Genomic DNA, 25,266 nt, shown 5'->3' with positions numbered 1-25,266 from the left:
ACATGGTGTTTTTTTTTTAATTTTAGGTGATGTGGATGAAGAATCTAATTTCACCAGTGCAAGTGCACAAATCCTCATCCAGGACATAATGGTGTGCAATCAGGATTTAGACCTGATCAAGCAAAAGATCAATGATGTTGAACAAAAAATTAAGAACATAATTAATGCTTTAGGCAGAATCTAAATCACCCAAAAAAAAATTTGTTCCCAATTTTTTTAAACCATTTTAAAATACATTTTTTGAAGATGCACACAGTGTGTCAACATTTGCTATCTGCCATCAGGGGATCTCAATGTACACATTTTGTGGGTGCAACCCCTTCCTCGCAACTCAAGTAGGTGAGAGGAAAGGGTTGCACCCCCAAAACACGTCCATTGATCCCCCATGATGGGAGATAGCACATGTTAACATTAGGCATGGGATCAGAGGGAAACCCCCATTTTGACTCACAATTTGTGTCACATCTTCAAAATGTGTCTTTTACAGGGGTGACATCACCCCATATGATGAAGACAAGATCAACACATCTTGTCTGATATTGCCTTCAGTTTTTCTATGTTGAACTTTGGAAGCTCCAGAATTGTATATGTTATGGTTTGAAACATGCCTGTTTAAAAAAAAAATTGTCAAAAGTTATTAAACAAAGATTTTTTTTGGTGTTAACTTTTTTTAAAACGCACGTGTTAATGTGCACGGAGTAAAAGGTTTTATACTCAACAATGTGTGGCTTCTTCTTTCAATGCTCGATACCAGTTTTTGTATTAAGTTGGTGTTTAAAGTGACACCGGGGATTATTTATTAAAGGAAAAAACACTTGGCACTACAAGTGCATTAGGAGAACCTAGGAGACAGGTAAAAGAAATAAAAAAATTCAAGATTTTATCAGATCAAAAAAAATATATATTTTCTAAAAGATTCAGTAATTCACGGGTGCTTTGGGGGACAAGTCAGGGCGGCCAGCTTCCAGGGACGTCAGAGTATTTTTTATGAAGTCCGGCCTCAGAACCAACTAAGGCCACATAATTTGGAAGAAAATAGGAAAGAAACTGCGCTAAAAAGTGTGGTACACTTGCAGAACCTCTGCTAGTCTGCAAATACAAATGGGGAGGCAGCGACTCTCCTGTATAACACTGGTACAGTGGAAAGTAATGGGAAAATGTATAGAATTGCGCTACCTAAGAGCAAATGGGTGAAGCTCTGATGCACGCCATATAATAAAGTGATGTGAAACACAACAAACCTAAGGCATACGTGATTACATAGAAAATAACAGTGAGTATCCAATAAATAAATTCATGTGAGTAAATAAATGCATAAAGTATCATAAATGAAATTCATAAAGTGTCCAATACAAGGTATAAATGAAATGATCTTATATTGAATGACAGTCCACCCGTGCACATTGTTTGTGATCTGTCCATGGACCAAAATCTTCAAGCTGGTGAAAAATTGTGTAACAGTCAGGCCCCGTACACACGTCCGAGGAACTCGACGTGCCAAACACATCGAGTTCCTCGGCGAGTTCAGTGTGGAAGCCGCCGAGGAGCTCGGCGGGCCGACTTTCCTCATTGAACAACGAGGAAAAAGAGAACATGTTCTCTTTTCGGCCCGACGAGTTCCTCGTCGGCTTCTTCGCTGAAAAGTGTACACACGACGAGTTTCTCGGCAGAATCCAGCTCCGACCGAGTTTCTGGCTGAATTCTGCCGAGAAACTCGGTCGTGTGTAAGGGGCCTGAGATCCACCGACAATGGAAAGAGTCACCGCTTACCGAAACTCCGTGACCCCCTGTAACAGAGGATCAGGGAAGGTATACAAATATCACAGTTTGTTTCCAAAAGCACCACCAGCTCACCTTGCCACTGATCAAAATCCCACAATGGATGTTTCAGACTTGTATGTGGGTGCATTCTTCCCCACGTCCACATATAAAAACGTATACAGTATGTCGCCGACACCACCGCCATCAACACGATACTATGAAACCCCTTATAGTTAAAATAGTATGATCCTGAATGGGGTGGTGGGACAATGTGGACATGTTTTCCATCAATTGCCCCTCCGCAGTTGGGAAAGTCCCACCACTTGGCAAGTTGCGAAGCCACAGTCTGCCATTCCTGTGGCGTTGTAGGAAACTGTGGAGTCAAACAAGAATTTTTTTTTTACTTTTGCACATAACATTGCAAGCAGATTAGACACAAATATTCTTGGCTAACATCAGTATAACATTTATTTTAAGGAGTATTTAAAGACAAAAATATAAGGTCTACTTATTAGATTCCTCACCCCCCTCTGATGGCCTATTGTAAACATTTTAGGGGGGTTCTAGATGATTTTGGGACCCCAAAAAAAGCCCCTGGCACTCTGCCTGAATTTAAGGACAACAATAACATTTGTACACATTTTAGGGGGTGTTTAGGGTAAAGCACTACAATGGAGCTGCCAAAATACATTGTTAAGTGACTAGGTTAGGTGTGTAGGGGCCCAGGATAGCATGCTGGAGAGGTTAGTGAAGGCAAGTATGCATGTAGGCCAAAAAACGAGCATTAAAAGCTTACAGCATGCATGGGGACAAAGAGGACATTCACAGCATATTATAATCATGGTAATTAGGGAATGATGAAATAAATACAATACATTAGCAAACATTAAATACATAGAATGTGATGTTATAGAAGAAAACTTACCTTAGCCACTAGAGCACAGGGCCATCGTCAAATGACGGCTCCACGGTGACTCTGAAAATTCAACAGGACGTCAATTGACGTCCTGTATTCTTGCGGCCACTGGGGGGCGCGCGAGCGAGCCGGCGGCGGCGCGCGCGCGCGCGGCGCGTCCCCGAGATGCCGATGTGCGTGCCTGGCGGTCGCGATGTCAGCCAGGCACCCGGAATCGGCGGCTACAGGGACAAGACGTGGAGCTCTGTGTGTAAACACAGAGCTCCACGTCCTGTCAGGGAGAGAGGAGACCGATCTGTGTCCCTTGTACATAGGGACATAGATCGGTCACCTCCCCCAGTCACCCCCCTTCCCCCACAGTTAGAACACAATTTAGGTATACATATTAACCCCTCCCTCACCCCCTAGTGTTAACCCCTTGAATGCCAGTCACATTTATACAGTAATTAGTGCATATTTATCGCATTAATCGCTGTATAAATGTGAATGGCGCCAAAAACGTGTCAAAAGTGTCCGATGTGTTCGCCGCAATGTCACGGTGACAGTAAAAAAATCGCAAATCGCCGCCAATACTAGTAAAAAAATTAATAAAATAAAAATGCCATAAATCTATCAGCTATTATGTAAACGCTATAACTTTTGTGCAAACCAATTAATATATGATCATTGCGATTTTTTTTTACCAAAAATATGTAGAAGAATACATATCGGCCTAAACTGAGGGAAAAAAAACGTTTTTTTTAAAAAAAATTGTGATATTTATTAAATAAAAAAGTAAAAAATAGTGGTTTTTTTTTAAATTGTCACTATTCTTTTGTTTATAGCGCAAAAAATAAAAACCGCAGAGGTGATCAAATACCACCAAAAGAAAGCTCTATTTGTGGGAACAAAATTATAAAAAAATTGTTTGGGTACAGTGTAGCACGACCGCGCAATTGTCATTCAAAGTGCGACAGTGCTGAAAGCTGAAAATTGGCTTGGGCAGGAAGGGGCGTAAGTGGCCGGTATGGAAGTGGTTAATATAGTCCGAAACAGAACGCACTGAAGAACAGAAAGGCCTATGAAGAACGAGCTGAAAATCAGAAACGAGCAGACAAGAACACACTGAAAAACAAATACAAACTGACTACACTCACTGAAAAACAGATACGAACCCACAAGCACAAACTGAACAGCGGGAACAGTCTGAAAAGCACGAAGACTGAAAAGCGTGAATTGTCTCTCACCAAACTTCTACTAACATGAGATTAACAGAAGGAGCCCAAAGGGTGCCAGACTGGTATGTAAGCTTAATACAATTTTTTGGATAACTGTGAGGAACCGGGGGCCCTTTTGTGTCCAGTCACCTTTAAAGTTAGGTCAGGGGTATGTGGAGCCATAGGTGTGCGCACGGGTTGTGTCGGATGTGCCTGGGCACACCCTAATGTCCAGGCACACTCCAGGGCTTTTTACTGGCAGGATCTCCATTCTGGCACCTCTGCTGATAAACAATGGGAACGCTGCACTATGCGAGTGGTTTTTATTTGGCTGTATAACTCCTGTGAGTGCAGCCACTGAACGCAGAGTGAGCAGGCAAGCGGCCGCATTTTACGATGCTACTTCTATAGTTCTGGCTACTGCATCCCTGACAGCTGAGTATCACTCCGCTGCCTGCTGTCAGTGATGCTATAGCCACAACTATAGAGGTAGTGACAGGGCTGGATTAACCCCTTTGCTCGAGAAAAATATTTGCCAGGACCATCCCAGGCAGAGGAGGAGGAGGTAGCTTTTTCCTTCCTACTCCGCCTCCGAATGCCCCGCCTCCCAGCTTCCTGTAGTGCTGACAACACAACAACCTGAGGTGAGGAGGATGCATCGGGACTTAGGAAATGTCACTGGTAAGGGGGGCGTTGGGGGCACAGACTGCAGCAGGCAGGGAGAGAGGGTAGTGTAGTGCTTTTAATCTATCCTCTAAATTCTATAATTTGTTGTATGAAGCTAGTAAGAAGAGTGTATCACTGTGTATCACTGTTCACATGTCAGGGATGTTTTTCTCATCACATGAATATAAAACAACATGCTCTTTGGTTCCCAGTCACTATGCAATGTTCTGTACCTGAAGTCCAGGATATGTCAAGGATTACCTGCTGCCCCACAAGACAGGATAAGTGTCGGGCAGATGGCGAGCAGGCGGGGGGGCACACTCACACTGGCAGCATTTGGCACAGTGGCAGAATTTGATGGGCATACTATCAGTGTTTGATTGGCACAGTCGCAGCATTTGATTGGCACAGTGGCAGCATTTTTATGGGCACAATGGCAGCATTTGATGGGCACAGTCACAGCATTTAATGGCCCAGTGGCAGCATTTCATGGCACAGTGGCTGCGTTTGATGACACAGTGGCTGCATTTGATGGCACAGTGGCAGCGTTTGATGGCACAGTGTCAGCTTTTGATGGCACAGTGTCAGAATTTGATGGGCACAGTGGCAGTGTTTGATGGCACAGTGGCAGTGTTTGATGGGCACAGTGGCAGTGTTTGAGGGCACAGTGGCAGTGTTTGATGGGCACAGTGGCTGCATTTGATGGCACAATGGCTGCAAATGATGGTTTTTTTTTCATTTTTTTTTACTTTGTTTGTGCCCCGCACAAATGTTTTTAGCACCAGGCGCCACTGCTACCCATAGTACAGCCATGTTAACTTAATGGCATCCTATTGTAGTAATAGCCTTACAAGGGCCTAATTAGAGGGTATAAGTACATATCCAGTGTAAATATCATCACATCTCCTGCAGGGAATACATTTTGAGGATTAGTAAGTCATTCTCTGGTAAATGTGGCTGCTAATTGCACATTCATACTTTTTTGGGTTGCCAAGCACAACTGTATATTAAATATGATTTGAATATTAACCTGAAGGCAAATATTGGATCGCTTTACTTCAAGAGGGAAATTCCAGTTAGCATAATATTTCCTTTCAACCACAGAGTTTTACTGCCCCTCTACCACTAGTGTAAACAATTAAATGTTTTAATAAATATAAAGTGTTTTATTTTTATTTTTTAACATTGATAAGTGTTAAAAAATGTTTTTATTCATTTTTAAAATGTTTGTTCACATTTATTTATAAGAGTGCATGTGTGTGTATGTATATATATATATATATACACACATGTGTTTGGGCCTTGTCGTGCACACCCTAATGCAATAGGCTGTACATGCCTATGTGTGGAGTCCTCTGATGTGGCTTGTGACATCAAGCTAGGGAAGCACATGCCTGGGGTCAGTCAGCAACCCATTGATCCCAATCTGGGCTTTTTCGACCCGCCATCCCAGGGTTTAAGAGTGCAGTGAGTCAGTGCTGGCAGTGGAGGGAGCAGAAGGGAGCGGAGGCCTCTTCTGTAGAGACGGTTCCTGTCCCAGGCGAAGTGATATCAAGTGCACTCAGCCTTTAATCCCTTCTAGCAGCCTGGAGAATGATGCCAACAGCAGCTGCAAGAGAAAAAGAAGGTGCATTAAACAACACATATAATGGGCATAATAGCTTTTACAATGGGCATTATTAGCACTTATAAACGGTTTAACAACTTTTAATGATCCATGGGTGCTGCACAATGCATCTGTGGCTTTCCTGTGGGTTAGCTTCACTAAGCCATAGACTTCAATTATATTCTGCAGGTTTGGCGTTCTTTCTGAAAGAGCACCAAAACTCCTGAATGAAGGAGTTTTGGTGTGTTTTCAGACAGTGCACCACACCCACAAGATATGATAGTGGGTAAACTTCCAAAGGGGATTGGCCCCACAGAAAATGATGATCCTGATTGTTGTTTAAAATCTCACTATGCTATTCAAAATACAATAAGAATTAAATTCCCTACCCGGGAAATGAACCAGTAATCTAATCAAAGAGGAGCAGAGGAAGTACTGCAACCAGCATAAAACAGTAAATACAGTGTAGCGTCTGGCTATTTTCAGAGCCGGTGTTATTGTAAATTTAGAGGGAGTTCAGAGAGGTAGTTGGTTCTGAACCTGTTTATTTGGTTAAATTTGGGGCCTCTGCTTCAGTTTGGCTGTACTGTTTGTGCATACGGTCGTTGTCTGTGGTACCGAGTTCCACCCCAGGAGGATAGGTGGCAGCAGTGGGTTCAAGTGTAATTGGATATCTCTTCCCGGCAGCCAATCAGGAGGGTTGATCGCCTTTCTGTGCATGCTGGGAAAGTATATTTAAAGGGCAGACGCCATTGGTTTGGGGTCACTGTGTTCCCATCCTTGAGCTGGGCAGTTGTCCCACCACCCCCGTGTGTGGCCTTTCTGGCCCGGGTGTGTGTGTGTCGCAGTTTTCCGGTCCGGAGCGCATTCATCTAGATTGCGGATCCAGTGAGTCGACTGGGTTCCTATTTCGCCAAGTGGTCCTTGGCTGTCCATCCAATTGGAGGAAGCTGACTGATAAGGGAACCTGATCCGGGAGATACCGAGCATGAGGCTGGTGTTTAAGGAGAGGCCTGTCTATTCATCGGAGGACACTTTGGTTCTGAGAGGCTGGACGTGGGTCGCCTATCAGTTGCTGATTAAACCAAAAGCTATGTGAAGGAGAACCGGGTGCTAAATCCAGTCAAGAAGGATTTTGGACCACAATTGTCTCTAATCTTCAGGAGGGTCTGTGGCAGAGATTTAATCCTATCCATCCGAGTGACACTCTGACTGCCAGGCTGATGAGAGAGGCCTGTCCAGATGCACTATACCCACTCTGGCTGGAGTGGCGAAGTAAAGTTGTCATTGGAAGTAGGACTGTTTTCCATATCCAGTTACACCTGAATGTGCTGTTTCCTATTTTTGCTATCCCTTCACCCTCCTACTACTTATCGTTTTTACCCGGCTGGGTAATAAAAGCACAGAAAAGACATCTGTTGTGTCAACATTGACTTTACTGCAGCTCTCATCCAGTACCCTAGACGGCGGAGATACAGAGGTAATGTGCCACCCAAATCAAACCAGCAGCTCCTTCAGGGGTTAGTGCTACAATAAGTATATAGATGCATACCAGTAAGGATATAGTAAAATTTTATTTAAAGAGGAGGTCCAGCCTCCCACATGAAAAATTACAAGTCAGCAGCTACAAATACTGCAGCTGCTGACTTTTAATATATGGACACTTACCTGTCCAGGGAGCACACGATGTTGGCACCCCAGCCAATCTTCGGATCGGCTGTTAGATGCAGCCCCTGCCATTCCTGTCAAGGGAACCCAGCAATTAGGCATTTTGTCTTTAAAGCCAGTTCCCTACTGTGTGAATATGCAACGTGCTCCTCACTTTCTAATTGGTCCGACGGCGGAGGCAGGAGTGGAGAGACAGAGACAGAGCCGGGGCCCCCGTCTCCCGGAAGTGGGGAACGGTACCTGTCAAAAACTGATACCTGTTCCCCCCTGAAAGGTGCCAAATGTTGCACCAGAGGGGGGAGGAGACAGATTAGAGGTAGTTCCACTTTTGAGTGGAACTCCGCTTTAAGAAAAGATTATAAAATAGTACATACATCTAAAGTATAAACATGTACTATCAGCAAAGTGCCTATAGAAGTCCTGGTGGAATTATACACATATATCCAGGTATATAAAAATAATTGAGAAAGCTCCTGATAAATGTTGCAGCAAAGTTCAGTTGCAGGGGCCCCTGAGGATGGTCACAATGCAGAATCCATCTTTGAATCAGAGACCTGAAGATATAATCACCAGTGATGGGCTGATGCTCCAACTTTTGTCCAACCAGCTTGGAATGTGGCTCCTCACACAAAGAAAGTGTGGTGTGGCAGTGGAACTCAGAGTCAGCCTATCTACTCTGCTTTAGTCCCTCCCCAATAGTTTCTAATCTGACATGCATCTGGACCTCTGGCTACCAGAAGTGGCCATCATATTTTTAACCTGGATCTAGCCTATGCTGGTTACTGAGACCTGAACTTTAACAAGCCATAGAATCCCTAAAACTAGCTAAAGATTCCTAGACCACTGTGCTGCCCATGATAATCGAACTGGGAGGAATCACAATTTGTTCTGTATAGAGTGCAAAAATGCATTTCACACAGAAGCAAGCTGCACCCTCATGGCCAGGGAACTATAAAAGACGGATTTAAGCTATCCATGCATTAATAATTTTTGTTTTCTTAAGCCAGTTGGTTGAATGAAGAGAAAAAAAAAAACACTTTGATGTGGACGGGAGAATCACTTCTGTTGTGATACTGTGTTCTGACAGCGGAGAGGCTTCCCTGCCTTCAGAACACACTAATTGGTGTTGCCAGCTATAGCCAGCGGCACTGATCGTTTGGGGAAAACCTGACAGGCTGGTTGTACAAAAGTCGATCAGTAGATCGACTTCGGCACAACCAGCCTGCCTACACATGGATCAAAATTCTGCCAGTCCAGCAGTCCAGTCCTGTATGACCGCTTTAAGCCTGATTTACTAATAAGGTTGAGAATCTTTACTCAATAAATTGAGCAAAACCTCACTAAAAATGATCCAATCATGTTAAAAGCAAATTCCTGTTCATTTTGAAAACCAAATCATGTGCAAATTAAATACGTAAACAGCTTGATTTAGTTGATTGGATGATTGAACTTTTATACCCACAAAACTTATTGTATGAAGATTCTCAATTACCTTAGTAACTTGGCCTTGTTATTTCCAGTGACAGGCTCACTACACAGTACAAAACGGCACATTATCGCTCTAAGGCAGCAACACTCAGGCTCAAAGTTCAAACTATTGCGAATTGAATGCAGGGATTGGCAATAGTAGGAGATTTTGACTGGCTCTCTATAGAGCCGTTTCACATATCTCCGCTGCAGCTCCAGTGCGAATTTACACAGGGGACCTGTGCATCTTTTGGTCCGTTTCAGGTCCGAATTCAGCCAAAAATTATGCAATTTCGATGTTACGAAAGGAATTACACATGTCTACTGTTAGGTTTTCCATATGCATGGTCTCCTTGACATGCGAGAACCAATGCTCTAGCATAGTTGGGCAGGTTTGCTTCCCCAGTGCAGGAATACATACCTTTTCAGAGTTAACTAAATGAATCAACAGAAAGTTTTTATATAGAAAGAAAGGGGATTACTTTCAGTAAGAACAAAAGGGGGTCTTTCCTCAGCTGTACATCCACCAGTTTGTGACAAGTGTACATCCCTGAGTCACATAAGGGAGCAAGAAATGGGTATTCCCAAGATATATCCAGGTGTCTGTGTATATTTTACACTTCAAACAAACAGGGGGACATTGGAAGTCTATCTTACATAGGTGGTCCAGAGTCATATACCATCTGGTAAGAAGTTTATAGTCAGATATAGTCTTAAATATTGTTTTGGAAGGGGAATCTTTGGGCTAGAAAGAGAATCCTGTCAACTTGTTTCTGTGAAAACATCCAGTTGAGATCTCTTTCCCAGGACTGGAGAAATGGATTGGTGATTGGTTATCCATCTCTTATAGAATAGAATGTGTGAGAAAGCATATGAGTGTGTGAAGATGATTCCAGGTAAAATTTCTCAAAGGAGGTGAGCAGACAGAAAAATAATTAATGTTTCAATTAGGATGAAGAAAGTGTTAAAGCAGCGGCAGGTCATCAAATTCCAAACCAAATTTGGTCCTGAGTTCTTCATATGACAAGAAATGGTCATATGAAAGGGTCCAAGGTAAAATGTAGGGCTGTATAGAAACTTGTTCTAGCTAACTTGAGAAATTGGATGTCAGAGTAGCCCAGTAGCAATGCTGGAGAATGGAGATCCTAATGTATGGGAGATGGGATTGAAGAAAATGTAAGGAGCTTGCGTGTAGTTAAATATGCAGGACCTATCAACAAGTGGTGCCTGATCTCCAAGGTTATTTGATCAAAACTCTAATGCCGCGTACACACGACCATTTTTCATGACGTGAAAAATGTAATTTTTTAAATTGGTCATTAAAAACGATTGTGTGTAGGCTCCAGAGCATTTTTCTCGACGTGAAAAATGGCCATTAAAAATTTAGAACCTGCTCTATTTTTTCTCGTCGTTTTTCACATTATGAAAATGGTCGTGTGTAGGCTTTAACAAAGGGAAAAAAAGTGCATGCTCAGAAGCAAGTTATGAGACGGGAGCACTCCCTCTGGTAAAACTATCGTTTGTAATGGAGATAGCAAATTTGTCGCGCTGTAACAGACTGAAATGCTCGAATCGTCTCACCAAACTTTTACTAACACAAAATCAGCAAAAGCAGCCCAAAGGGTGGCGCCATCTGAATGGAACTTCCCCTTTATAGTGTGTCACCGTGTCACCGCGCTTTGCTCGAGCATTTTTTTTTTCACGATCGTGTGTATGCAAGGCAGGCTTGACATTAAAAACGGTCGTGTGTACGCGGCATAAGAGAGACTCCATAGATGGAAGGGTGTATTATCTTGCTTTAAACATACCCATTGTTTGCCTGGGTGAGGGGCACACCATTCCAATAGCCTAGCTGGATGGGCAGCTTGGTAGTATGGACTTGGGTCCTCTAGCGATTACTCACAGTGTAATATATACACTTGAAAATATACAGTACTATAACCAGCTTTTAATCATCAATACACATACTATGGCAAATCGCAATAATAATAATCCGTGATTTATAGAGTTAGGGCATAGTCACTCAAATCCGAACACTACATCCCTTAAAAAGAGATTCAGGGAGAAAGGCAAAAAAGAGTGACAAACCCTGGGGCTTTAAACGGTGTCCAATTGATAAAGTAGAAATACAGTAACAGTATTAAGGGTTTTCAAATTTTATTTATAAAAGTAAAAAAACAAGCATAGATAAAACACCATCCATATAGAATATATGACATTTTAGCCATAGTCGGCCCTCACGCATGTTCACTTCATCAAATCTGGCCCTCTTTGAAAAAAGTTTGGACACCCCTGACCTAGGTTATTAGGCTCAACACACCACACAGAACCCACTTCATAAAATGCACTCACATGTATTAGGTAAAAAACAAGCATATAATAAAGTCCAGCATCTCAAGTAATCCAGTGAAAGCTCCCGCCGCCAGGCTCAACCTGTACGCATTATGTGGCTGTAGCACTACCCCCGGAGGAGCTGCTGGTTTGTTTTGGGTGGCACATTTACCTCGTGGCTCTCCGAACTCCCAGGGGCGCATGGTGCATATAGCAGTAGTAAAGGAATGTCGGCAACAGGTGTCTTTTGCTGTGCTCTTTATTACCCAGCCAGGTAAAAACAATAAACTGCTGATGAAAGGATAGAGTTGAAGGAAGAAGGAGAACAGCAGATTCAGGCGTAGTATTTGGAACAGTCCTGCTCCCATATGTAACACTTTCCGCACCACTCCTGCCTGAGTGGGCTTAGCGCACCCGGACAGGCCTCTCTCACTGACCTGGCAGCCAGTATATGAGTATATAGTATATGAGTATAACTCAAACCTTTTTCTGGGAAAAAGTCTCTGCCACAGACCCTCCTGGAATGGACTCAGGGAGAAACCTCTGCCACAGGCCCTCACTGATTACAATTATGGAGACGACCCTCCTTGAAGAATTGCGCTGGATCTCCTTCTTATAGTCGCTCAGGTACCGACTGACAAGTGATTAATCCTTCAGTGTCCGGCTACCATGATCCCCCGTGGTTTGTCGTAATCCTTTTGGATCGCCAGCCTCTCATTGGCTCTCCGCAGATGGACTCCCCACCAAACAGCTATACCGCTTGGGATCTTCAAGAATGGGAACCCAGTCGATCACTGGGTCCCCACCGCTGCTCAAATGAAAACAAGGAACACCGAGTGGCATACACGCCCCGGCCAGGTAGGCCATAACGCCGGGCGGCCGTGAAGTGGTCACCCTAAAGGTGGGTGCCACACTGGAAGAAGACCCAGAGCTAATGGCGTCTGCCCCATAAATACCCTCCCCCAGCATGCACAGCGAAGCTCAACCCTCCTGATTGGCTGCTGGGGAAAAGCACCCAAACCTTGACTCCACTGCTGCCATCTACTGCACTGGTGTGGGAAGAACACCCCAGTACAACAGAAAGAGCCCACAGCACAGCCAAGCTAAGACAGAGACCTTGTTTTGAACATAACAATTTGAATGAGAGTCTACTAATACTCTGATCACCCTCTAACTTTCAATAGCACTAGTACTTGGAAGTAACCAAGCGCTACACCACCAACACATGTGACTTCATGAAATGTTTTTGTCTATTCATCACTCAGCTCCGCCCCCCGGCACACGGCGTCATTGATTTGATTGACAGCAGCGGGAGCCAATGGCTGCGCTGCTATCAATCATCCAATGAATGAGCCGAGAAGAGCCGAAAAGACCGGTCGAGAAGCCTGCGCATTAATGCATTAAGGTGAAAAAACATGAACCTTTACAACCCCTTTAATATGAGCGGGCTGTCAAATTACCACAAGGGAGGAGAAAACGCGCATGCCACAGCAATGCACAAGGTAGAAAAAGTTTTGACAAACTGTATTGATTTTACGCCTTTAAAACATAATATGGTGTTAATTTATATTCTTGGTAGACTATGGGCCTTTCCTGTATGAGTGGAAATAATTATGGTTTCACAATCTGATATTGTTCATCGAATGGAAAAAACATCTTTCGTATTTGATCATTGGAACAAGCACCATAATCAGACACTGAGTCTACAACATGACATTTTATTTTGGTTTCTGTGAAAGATACACTTGGCAAACATGACTACAAAGTCTGTGTATGTAGACAAGGCTTATAAAGGACTTCTCTAACCCCAGATACCACATTTATTACAGTAATGGCTGAGAAAACATGTGATTTATTATTGCGGTGAACTTGACATTTGTTTCAGAATTCCACAAGGTAAACAAATGATTTTATTTTTTTTTTGCTTAGTTTCTTCTTCATCCTGGTTAAAACTGATTTCCATTGATAAAATAGGAAAATCTACCCATGGAAAAAAAATACATTAGTACACCTAAGCCATGAGTGGGAAAACAAAGCTGACAGTACATGCGTCAAAACTCAAAACCTCAGTAGCTTTCTCATCAATTTACAATATCCAAATGGTAAATATTGAAACCTGTGCCAACGATGAAATACGGCACATAAAGCACACAACAAAGACATGAGGGTCAGTAAACATTACAATATGGGAAATGTGGTTGTTGCGGCATCTCACAAACTGGTGACCTATGTGGATTTTCAAGCACTACAATTTATAGAATTTGCAGAGAGTCGGGAGAAAAACTAAGATTTCCAGTTAGTAGCATTGAAAACACTTCATTAAAGTGGACCTAGCATCCGATATAGTTTTTATGTTATATGCAAACGTTCTAAGTAATGTGTAAGTTTAACCACTTCAGCCCCGGAAAATAATTTACCCCCTTCCCGACCAGAGCACGTTTTGCAATTCGGCACTGCGTCGCTTTAACTGACAACTGCGTGGTAGTGCGACGTTGCACCCAAACAAAATTGACGTCCTTTTTTTACCACAAATAGAGCTTTCGTTTGGTGGTATTTGATCATCTCATATGCCGAAAAAAGCCTAACGTAAACGTCGTAAAAGATTGCGCCGGCCGAACGTACGTTTCTGAATCACCATATCTACCTAATTAGCATATTTCTTGCGTAAACATACGGAAGCGTCACCTAGCGGCCAGCCTGAAAATGCAGCCTAAGATACGACGGTGTAAGATACCTGATCCGCTCTGTTCGCACATAGTGTCAGCGGCGGATCGGTGGCGGAGCGGCGGCCGAGAACTGTGTCTGCGTCCTGACTTCCAAATGAATGGAAGCAAGCAAACATTCATTGATGGGCACTGGTAGGCTTCATTTGATGGGTGCTGGTGAGGCTGGATTTGATGGACCCTGGTGGGCCGCATTTGATGGGCGCTTCATTCAAAAAGTGGGGTATACATGGGCAGAGCAAAGGCTGGAGACAGGGGTGGAGCCAATGGGGGGCAGCAAAATTAGGTATTGCCTAAGGCAGTGGTTCTCAACCTTTTAGTGCCGTGACCCCTTGATAAAATTTCCCAAGTTGTGGGGACCCCTAACAGTAAAATTATTTTCGTAGCCTGGGTTGTCAGCGCCCAAGGCAAGACAAGTAATTTGCGCCCCTAACCCATGGAAATTTAGCGGTCCTGAGCCCCTCCACTCATACAGTATTAAAACCTCATATGGTACATTTTAGGATGTACCACTCTATCTCTTTGTTCTCCTTTCTTTCCCTTGTATCTCTCACTATCCAAATTTCTTGTCTTTCCCCCATCTCTCTCTAGCCATCTTTTTTTTTCTCTTATTCTTTCTCTCCCTTTTTCTTTCTTCCTCCCCTCTTTTCCTCTCCCTTCCATGTATTCTCTATTTGTATTCCTTTTCTTACTCCTTGGTGGGGGGGGGGGTGGGGGGTGGGATGAGTGGCAATGCTTGGGGGTTGTTTTGATCACCCTTAGGTGCTCTTGATCAAGGTCATCTGCTGATCCGAGAACTGTAGTGGGGCCTTTTAATGGCAACTAGAATCACAGGTAGTGTTACCCACTGTCTCCGACTTTGTGGTTTCTCATAGCAGTGACACCTATGCAGAAATCAGGAGATGGGGTCCCCTCCAACCCCTCCCACCTCATAATCCTCACCAGTCAGTGGACCTCTAGTCTCTGCCCCCCAGCCATGCCATGAACTGAATGGGCGGCTGCAAAGAGGCTGAGTGGACTCCAGGAACAGCCCAGCTGGGCAGACGCAAAAAGGCTGGGAGAGAGGTGCTGGCTTCAGGAACAGCCCAGGTTTTGGTGACCCCTGGAAAATCATCATTTGACCCCCGAGGGGGTCCCGACCCCAGGTTGAGAACCACTGGCCTAAGGTGTCAAAAATTCCTTGCACCAGCCCTGCTTGTGATTGGGATAAAGCTTTTACTCATCTATGCAAGCAACACTGGAGTGGAAAGGCAGGCAGCAGCATTTTCACTGGCTTACAAAAGTATTTTCTAATAAAAGATCTGTTAAAATTAAATCCTTATATATGGCTGTATAGAACTATAAAGAGAAAAGAAGGTTTAAGAGTTTGCCTTGTTTTTTTTAACAATTTTTATTGCAAAGTGGAGTGTTCTAGTTAAGGGGTCTTCTAATCCCTTTACTAGTTAACTATGTAGTAACTATGTAGTGGCTACCATGCACAGCTGCACCAAATTCTGAGTGCACCAGTTTTAGTAAATCTGGTGCACCCACAGTTTCTTTGTCCACGCACAGACTGAGGCCTCGTACACACGACAGAGTTTCTCGGCAGAATTCGTCGAGAATCTCGGTGAAGAGCCGGATTCTGTCGAGAAACTCTGTCGTGTGTACACTTTCGGCCCAATGGAGCCGCCGAGGAACTCGTCGAGCAAATAGAGAGCAGGTTCTCTATTTTCTCGATGGGAGTGGATTTTGGCTCGACGAGTTCTTCATCGGGCTGTTTTTTCAACGAGAAACTCGGTCGTGTGTATGCTAAGAAACCTGTCAAAAACTTAGACACTGGAGAACAACATAGGTAAAACTAGCGTTTGGAATGGAGATAGCACATTCGTGTCGCTTCCAACATTATTTCATCGTTTATTTGCAGCGCTTTACACAATTTTTTGTAAGGGCACAAAACAGCAATATTCTTTTTTTCTTTTTTTAGGATATTCACACAGAGTTCCTTAAAATTTGGTGGAACCTTTTTCTTACTGATCTCAATATTATTTTTTTTAAATATTCTCAGCTTATTTTGGTCCTGTGTTTTAAATCCTGCTCTTAATATTCACCTTAATTTTTTAGTTCTCAAAAATGCAAATCATTTTATTTTTTGTAATGTCAAGTTCTCCCCATAGAAACCTTATTGCTTTGTCTTATCTCATCTGTCCCTTTCAAATTACACCTTATATCCAATTTTTTTTTAAACATAACCTGCCTTCTCACAAGCAAAATTGTAAATCAAAAAAATACAAGGACAAGTATGAACTGTAAAATAAAAATTTACCATTTATTTTGGTTATAAAAATAAATTAAGTATGCAAAAGTCAGCACTGGAGAGCTTGCTGCCATTTGTGCACAGCCAGGTGTGGCCTGATGTGACTGGTGAGCAGTTGGAGGCCAAAATGGGGACTTGAGAGGTTCATTCAGGAAGGAACGCATCAAGGTCTTGGACTCCCCGAGGTCACAAACTGGAGCAGGGCAGGCAGATGTCACCAGGTTGTGGTACTATAGCAGCCTGAACTCTGGTACACCACATGGAAGTAAGGGAGTCACTTTCTTGATTTCTTCAAGGCCTTCCTTGGTGGCTTCCCTGCAGCCTGCTCTTTGACCTTCTCTGCAGCCTTCTCAGCAGCCTTCCTCTTCTGCCTGGCTGGAGGTGGTGCCACAGGGGTAGTACTCATGCCAGGAGGAGGAGTAGACGAAGGTGGTGGAGGATGAGTAGACGACGGTGGTGGAGGAGGAGGTGGAGGAGAAGGAGGTGGAGCAGTAGAAGGAGGAGGAGTAGTAGAAGGAGGTGGAGCATTAGAAGGAGGAGGAGTAGTAGAAGGAGGAGTAGAAGGAGGAGGAGTAGAAGGAGGAGGAGTAGTAGAAGGAGGTGGAGCATTAGAAGGAGGAGGAGTAGTAGAAGGAGGAGGAGTAGAAGGAGGAGGAGTAGTAGAAGGAGCAGTAGAAGGAGGAGGAGTAGAAGGAGGAGGAGTAGTAGAAGGAGAAGTAGAAGGAGGAGGAGCAGTAGAAGGAGGAGGAGTAGTAGAAGAAGAAGAAGAGGAAGAAGAATGTTGAGAAGGAGCAGGAGAAGAAGAGGAAGAAGAATGTTGAGAAGGAGCAGGAGAAGAAGAGGAAGAAGAATGTTCAGAAGGAGCAGGAGAAGAAGAGGAAGAAGAATGTTCAGAAGGAGCAGGAGAAGAAGAGGAAGAAGAATGTTGAGATGGAGCATGAGAAGAAGAAGGTGGGGGAGCTTGAGAAGGAGCATGAGAAGAAGAAGGTGGGGGAGGTTGAGAAGGAGCAGGAGAAGAAGAAGGTGGGGGAGGTTGAGAAGGAGCATGAGAAGAAGAAGGTGGGGGAGGTTGAGAAGGAGCAGGAGAAGAAGAAGGTGGGGGAGGTTGGGAGTTATGTGGTGTGTGAGGATGGGGATGGCGGCAAATGACAGTGTCCTCCGTGAGAAGACCCCTCACCCCCTGATTTGCGAGGGTGATGAGGAGTCCCTCAAAGAGGAGGCGCTGGTCTACTGTCATTTCGGCCATTTTGGCCAAAACCACCGTCACAAATCCCTCCTGAGCAGTGGGAGGCTGTTGAAGGGTTGCATGGGCGTCCCGAATGAGGGCTAGTGAGGCGTCACGCACCCTTGTATCCCTCACCTGCCTTCTCGGACGCAGGCGAAGAGGAGACACCTGACATCTGGTACTTCGCCCAGCCACCTCATCCAACCCACTTGGGCCTGCCACCACGTTCAAGCCACTTGGGCCTGCCAACACGTCCAAGATACTTGGGCCTGCAGCCTCCTCCAAGCCACTCACCCTGCCCTCCTCCTGCCTGGCATTTTCCCGATCCTCCTGCTGCCTGGTCTCGTCCTGTGTATGGAAAAAAAGTACAGTTTTACTTTCTTTTTTAAAAATAATACTCATTTTTCAGCTCCTGACTGTTGCATATTTTTTAGTCACGACTTAGCTAAGCCAATCATTGTGACTGTTAGAATATTATTCCAAATTCATAATTCGGCAATTCATGGCAAGCTTGCAAAACATATTTTGATTTATGATTAATCATAATAATTAGGTATGAATGAATGACCTTGATCAATTGATATGACATAATTCTTCTATCCAAAACTGAGCATTACGGATAGCCAATTTGAGAATGACATATAAGGAATCCTGGTGTAGGTTGACAAAAATAGATTCAGAATAGATCTGTATTTACGTAGTGATATCAATAATATACTAGTTCATATCTATTGTTAAGCTAGTTTAGTAAAATCGTATTTATACTAGTATGTATTGGTATATAGTTACTTAATGAAGTTATAGCTTTATAGCTGATAATATATGTTCTATGACATTGCATCATCAAGCACACTACTCTAAGTATAGAGTGTCACATGTGTGCCTGTCAATCAAACTCCATACGACTCTGTGCTAAGATCTTCATATTGCTGAACCTAGCAGATATTAATATTTGCCATACAAGGGCCTAAGCCTGGGCCGTATGAGGTCATGACGTTCACTTGTAACATATATTTAAGCTTTGCTTTAAAGAAGGCTGGACACATTTGCACCAGACACTTACATGACACACTGATACTAACTTAAACTAAGACACACTCATTCACACCCTCTTTGAAAGACAACACTGACATACTGACATATTGACTAGGAGAACAGCTGAAGCCAGAAGTCAAACGTCATTTCCTGTTTCTTCCGGCATCACTTTGGAAAATCTCAGAAGACAACATGCCTGATGCTGCTCACATGCTTTTATAAGCTTGCTACAATACTATCGATCCAATTCCAGATATTTTCATCTACGCTAAACTGAACTTTATACTATTTTTCATTGTGTTTGTGATGCCACCTGTGTGACAATAAACTCACACGTTATTTTCAAATCAACCTGACTATGAATGATCTTCATTCAGATACGCCCTTGAAGCTATAAGAATATTAGTTATTAATTTTACATTCTTACAGTGGCGAGCCAAAGAAAGTACTGTCTTATCTCTATTTTTACGGAAATCTCGACCCTTGATGAGGGGGGGAGAGATTGGCGCAGTCTTTGCGAATATTCAAGTCTCGAGAAAAAAGACGGTTCAGAACCTATCAAGCAAGAGGCGTTTGTGTCGCGTCAGATGTGGACAACAGTCCAGTAACAGCCGGTTGATGACGAGAAATCCTTCTAATAACGGTGAGTAAAAAAAAAAAAAAAAAAATTATGAATTTTATAGATGAAATAGCTAGAGATAGTAAGCTAGAATTTAAAGATGTGTGTTTTTATCCAAATGACAGTCACTTGTGGTTGTATATGTACCAAGAATGCTTAAATTCCAATGTCCAGATAGACAAATCCAGGTTTACTGTGAATAAATTACGTAAGAAAATAAGTAATGTATTGAAATTGGTAAGAATATTTAATAAGATGATTATTAATATTTTACCTGCCAAAAATGTGTGTACACTAAACCTGACAGAGACAAATAATGTACAGAACACAGGAATACATAAAAATGTGTCCCAGGATGCTCTCAGTTGTTCGAACTGTGAGATTTTGTGTAATTACATAGAGAATCTTGAGGAACAAATAGAGAAATCTAAAAAAATTATTTTGCCAGAGTTGCAAAATGACAGTAGACAGATTGCTGTAATAAATACAGATGACAAAAAGGTTGAAACCAAGTCAAAGCTACAATCTTATTTTCCGGAAAGTTCGGAAATAGAGAATGTTGATGCTACTGATGAAATGGAAATGAAGCATAAAAACTTATTATGTAGGACTGCAAAACTTAAATTGCAAATTCATGATCAGCTGATGAAGGTTCTAAAAGACTTTCCTATTTATGACGTTGAGGCTACTGTATTTTCTAATTGGGATTTATTTGAAATGTTTGCAGATCGTTTTAATCTTTCAAACGATCAACGCAATTACATTTTTCAGTTGTGGATTCCTGTTAATTTTGCTAAACGAATCCATTCACTTGTTAGTGATGATGAAGGTCAAAATGACGCCACAGATAGATTGCGACTATTATTGCTATGTATGACCGGTGAACAAAAACCGACCATAGAAATGCTAGACCTATTACAGACTACTGCAGAAGAAGATCCATTTTGGTTTAAAACAAGATTTTGCAAGGTTTATGAAATGATATTTGGAGTAGATGATGAAACTGACCCAGGTTTAAAAATGGCTTTCATAAAAAAATTTAAATACCTTGACCCAACTTCAGTGGCCATAGTACAGGAACGTCAAAATTTAAATGCTATAGTAAGTTTCATTGACAAAATTAGGAGACAATTGAATCAAAGCAGTCTCGCACACGAGGTTTCTATTATTCAATGTGACAAAAATAGTCAGGCTACAGACGTGTCAGAAACGACAGGTCTTAGCAGGAATGACAAGGACAGGTGCAGTCAAGTGAGTCAAGGAGACGACCCCATGATGTGTTTTTACTGTCATGGATTTGGCCATATGAAAAAACATTGCTTTAAGTTTAAGAGTGACTTACAAATAAGAACTAAAGATATGGAGTATGAAAAATCAGCTTTTGTGCAACCTGATTTTTCATGTCAAGATAACATTTTGACTGAATTGCCTTATGACACTGAAGTCAAACAGATCAGTAATTTGACTGTTCACAGTAGTTCAGACAATATGGCAAAAGGAGCTGTCACAGAAAGAGAAGGTTTATTGCCATTGCCAAAAATAGAATCACACCCGGATTCAATTTCTCTGCCATTACAATATGTAGCACCAATTATTTTGGACGAGAATGGGAGACCATATTTACAATGTTTGATAAATGGTAAACATATTAATTGTCTCTTAGACAGTGGATCTGAGATTACCCTTATCAAAGAAAACATACCTGTGAAACCAAATTCTCCTATGTGTAATATAGTGGGTTTTAATAATACAGGTAATTCCATTGCTAGACAGGTATTCAATGTAACATTTGAAGTACCTGGATTAGTGAAAACTAATATTAACATTTGGGTCTGTCACGAAGCAGAGAATATACTTGGCATTGATGTAATCAATAAACAAAAGTGGGTGATTGATTTGGCTAATAAAAGTATTTGGAAAGATCCATCTAGGCTCAAATCAGTGCTGATTGATCCCTCTGTATACAGTGATGTTGGTTCTGTTACCAATATGTCTACAGAACAAAAGTGGCCTGATATTGATGAAAATTGTGCTTTAAAGGAAGTGGTACAATCTTTTCCAAGTTTGTGGTCAAAGTTCAAAAATGACTTTGGAACTTTGAAAAGTGCCGAATTAAATATTGAAGGGAAGGATCCAGAACCTCTTGATCAGAGTGAGTTACCACCAGAATCAATTGGTCCACTTTCTGATATTATTCAAGAATTTGTACAACTTGGAATTGTAAAGAAAGCTAAATCAGTGGTAAATAACTGTATTTGGCCTATCAAAAATATTGATAATTCATATTCTTTATCAGTTGACGTAAGAACATTGGATAAACAAATCACAAATAGCCCAGTTCTTCCTGATAAATCTAACATAAAATTACATTTGAATGTTGAGAACAAAGTGTTTTCTGTACTAGAAATCGCTGGTAGCCATTTTTCCATTCCTTTAACTAAAAGTTGTCAATACAAACTTGCGTTCACATTCAGAAAAGAGACTTATACGTTCACTCGATTAATACCTGATCTAGGTATTGGTGATGGTATAGTTCATGAAACTATAGCAACAATACTTTCTAAATTTTCTAGGCCAGATTGCATTTGTCAGCACGTGGATACGATTTTGCTGAGTACTCAGAATATCGATGAACATATGGCTCTTTTGTCTGAATTGTTTATGATGTTACAAGCTGAAGGTTTAAAATTAAACACAACAAAAGTTCAGCTGATGAAAAGTCAAGTGAAATTCCTTCACATGCAAATTAGTCAAGGAAAGAGACAATTGTTGAAAGAAACAGTTAGGGATATTACTGTTATCCCAACACCAACAACCTACAAGGCATTGCATAAATTTTTGCATAAAATAAATTATTGCAAAGAGTTTGTACATTGTTTCGCAGAAAAAGTTAATCCACTATATAATCTTTTAAGGAATAAAGGTAATATAGTTGACCAGTGGGGTCAAAATGAGAAAAATGCTTTTGAAGTGTTGAAAAAAGATTTGCAGAATGCTCCAGCATTAAGTACAATAGAGGTTTGTCCTGAAACATCGTTTGTTTTGAAAACTCATGTATCTGAGAATGCCATCTCAGTAACATTGTTTCAGTTACAGGAAGGTAAGGAGAAAATAATTGCCTATTTCTCCAGAGTTTTATCATTTTTGGAAAAAACTTTTGAGCCAGGTGTGAAGCAACTTCTAAGTGTTTACTATGCAATTAAAGTTACAGAGAGCATAGTAAAATCAAACAAAACCATTGTATGGACACCTGACTGTTCATTAAAAGGTATTTTTGAGGAAGGTAATTTTAGTGAAATTAAGAAAATATATCCTTTATGGTTCAGAGCTTTATTACAAATACACATTCAGATAGATGGGAACGAAAGACATCAACAGAAATTTACACCAGCACATGTTTATACAGCTGTAGCTGAGAAGTCTTTATCTCAGATTTCCAGCGTAAGAGCTGAGAAATGCATTGAAGTACTTGCAGAACACTCTGACACTAAAGTAAGAACTCCAACACAGAATACAGTTACGCATATTTCTAATCGTTTAGAGGTGAGAACAAAGGCATAGTCCATTGTCATCTCTGGGGTGATATGAAATCTAACTTTGTTCGTTAGAAATAGAATTTGTATCATGACCGAAAAATGAAATATTGCGTCCTGACATATCTAAACTTCACAGTACATATATGTTATAATTTAGGTAATTTTTAGACAGGATAAGGAAGTACATAGAAGTACATAGAGGTACATAGAAGTACATAGTCACACAGAAAATCTCTTTGAATAAAATATGAGATAGTATTTCACATATAGTTTTAGCAAATTCACAAAGTTATTGTCTCATAATGTTTTAATATTTGTTGAAAAAATATGAAAATGTACAAGAATTAATATAAATATTTTATTCCTGAGTAATGATACTGCCTCTCTTTTACAGATATGGCATCTACAATCAAACAAATATGGAGGATAACAAACTTCTATAAAGAGCAAAGAGAAATTCAAAGTTAAAGAAGAGATCCTTTTTGGAAGAATATTTGACAAAAGATTTATATTTCATATTTATGAACTATTTTATCTTATTCATCAAGGTTTTTCTAACCTAACGGAACTTGAAGAAATTTTAAAGACATTTCACGAAGAAACATTAATCGGAAGGAACATTATCTATCTACTATAGATAAACAATTTAGGACTGAAACATTTGTCCACATATACATATACATTTTTTGATTATCCAATTATTATGATATTAATGTTCACATGAAGTTAGGATTATTATTTTTATTTATTTTTATTTATTCACATATTGAATGTTAGCACACTCATTCTAGTTAATAGAACATTTTTTGTTCATAACTTAAGAAAGATATCATTAATAGAACTATGGAAAGTTATGAAAGTTTTAGAGTATAAAGTATATTTCCAAAGAGCTAAAATATTATTTGAGCACATATATGGAAATATATTATTGCATTATTTACTTATTTTAATAATAATAATTTTCATTATTATTATTATTATTAATATTAATAATTATTGATATTAGTCATCATTATGTTATACATTTTTAAAATCTATACCATTATTTCTGGTAAGATTTTGATTAGATAGATCTAAGAAGAGTTAAAAGTAAAGAGAAAAGCATTTAGGAAAAGGAAAATTTCTAGTTGCTTCAGTTCTGAGGAATATCGTGTCCAATCGTTTGATACAAGGTGGAGAAAATGAGATATGAATGTATGTATGTGTGTATTAAATGATTTAGTATGATTAATCATAATTCAGGGGGGATTGTTAGAATATTATTCCAAATTCATAATTCGGCAATTCATGGCAAGCTTGCAAAACATATTTTGATTTATGATTAATCATAATAATTAGGTATGAATGAATGACCTTGATCAATTGATATGACATAATTCTTCTATCCAAAACTGAGCATTACGGATAGCCAATTTGAGAATGACATATAAGGAATCCTGGTGTAGGTTGACAAAAATAGATTCAGAATAGATCTGTATTTACGTAGTGATATCAATAATATACTAGTTCATATCTATTGTTAAGCTAGTTTAGTAAAATCGTATTTATACTAGTATGTATTGGTATATAGTTACTTAATGAAGTTATAGCTTTATAGCTGATAATATATGTTCTATGACATTGCATCATCAAGCACACTACTCTAAGTATAGAGTGTCACATGTGTGCCTGTCAATCAAACTCCATACGACTCTGTGCTAAGATCTTCATATTGCTGAACCTAGCAGATATTAATATTTGCCATACAAGGGCCTAAGCCTGGGCCGTATGAGGTCATGACGTTCACTTGTAACATATATTTAAGCTTTGCTTTAAAGAAGGCTGGACACATTTGCACCAGACACTTACATGACACACTGATACTAACTTAAACTAAGACACACTCATTCACACCCTCTTTGAAAGACAACACTGACATACTGACATATTGACTAGGAGAACAGCTGAAGCCAGAAGTCAAACGTCATTTCCTGTTTCTTCCGGCATCACTTTGGAAAATCTCAGAAGACAACATGCCTGATGCTGCTCACATGCTTTTATAAGCTTGCTACAATACTATCGATCCAATTCCAGATATTTTCATCTACGCTAAACTGAACTTTATACTATTTTTCATTGTGTTTGTGATGCCACCTGTGTGACAATAAACTCACACGTTATTTTCAAATCAACCTGACTATGAATGATCTTCATTCAGATACGCCCTTGAAGCTATAAGAATATT

General features: G+C 40.9%; 1 long non-coding RNA gene across 1 annotated transcript; it reads left to right on the top strand.

The window, feature by feature from the left end:
* Positions 1-18,388: 18,388 nt before the first annotated feature.
* On the top strand, positions 18,389-24,783 carry LOC120940385. Its single transcript, XR_005749424.1, has 2 exons — positions 18,389-19,530; positions 23,437-24,783. It is a non-coding gene; the product is annotated as an uncharacterized LOC120940385 (long non-coding RNA).
* Positions 24,784-25,266: the final 483 nt, after the last annotated feature.

Source organism: Rana temporaria, chromosome 5, assembly GCF_905171775.1.
Source record: "Rana temporaria chromosome 5, aRanTem1.1, whole genome shotgun sequence".
Lineage (NCBI taxonomy): Eukaryota > Metazoa > Chordata > Amphibia > Anura > Ranidae > Rana > Rana temporaria.
Note: the sequence above shows the minus strand (reverse complement) of the source record. Positions and strands in the feature narration are given on the sequence as shown.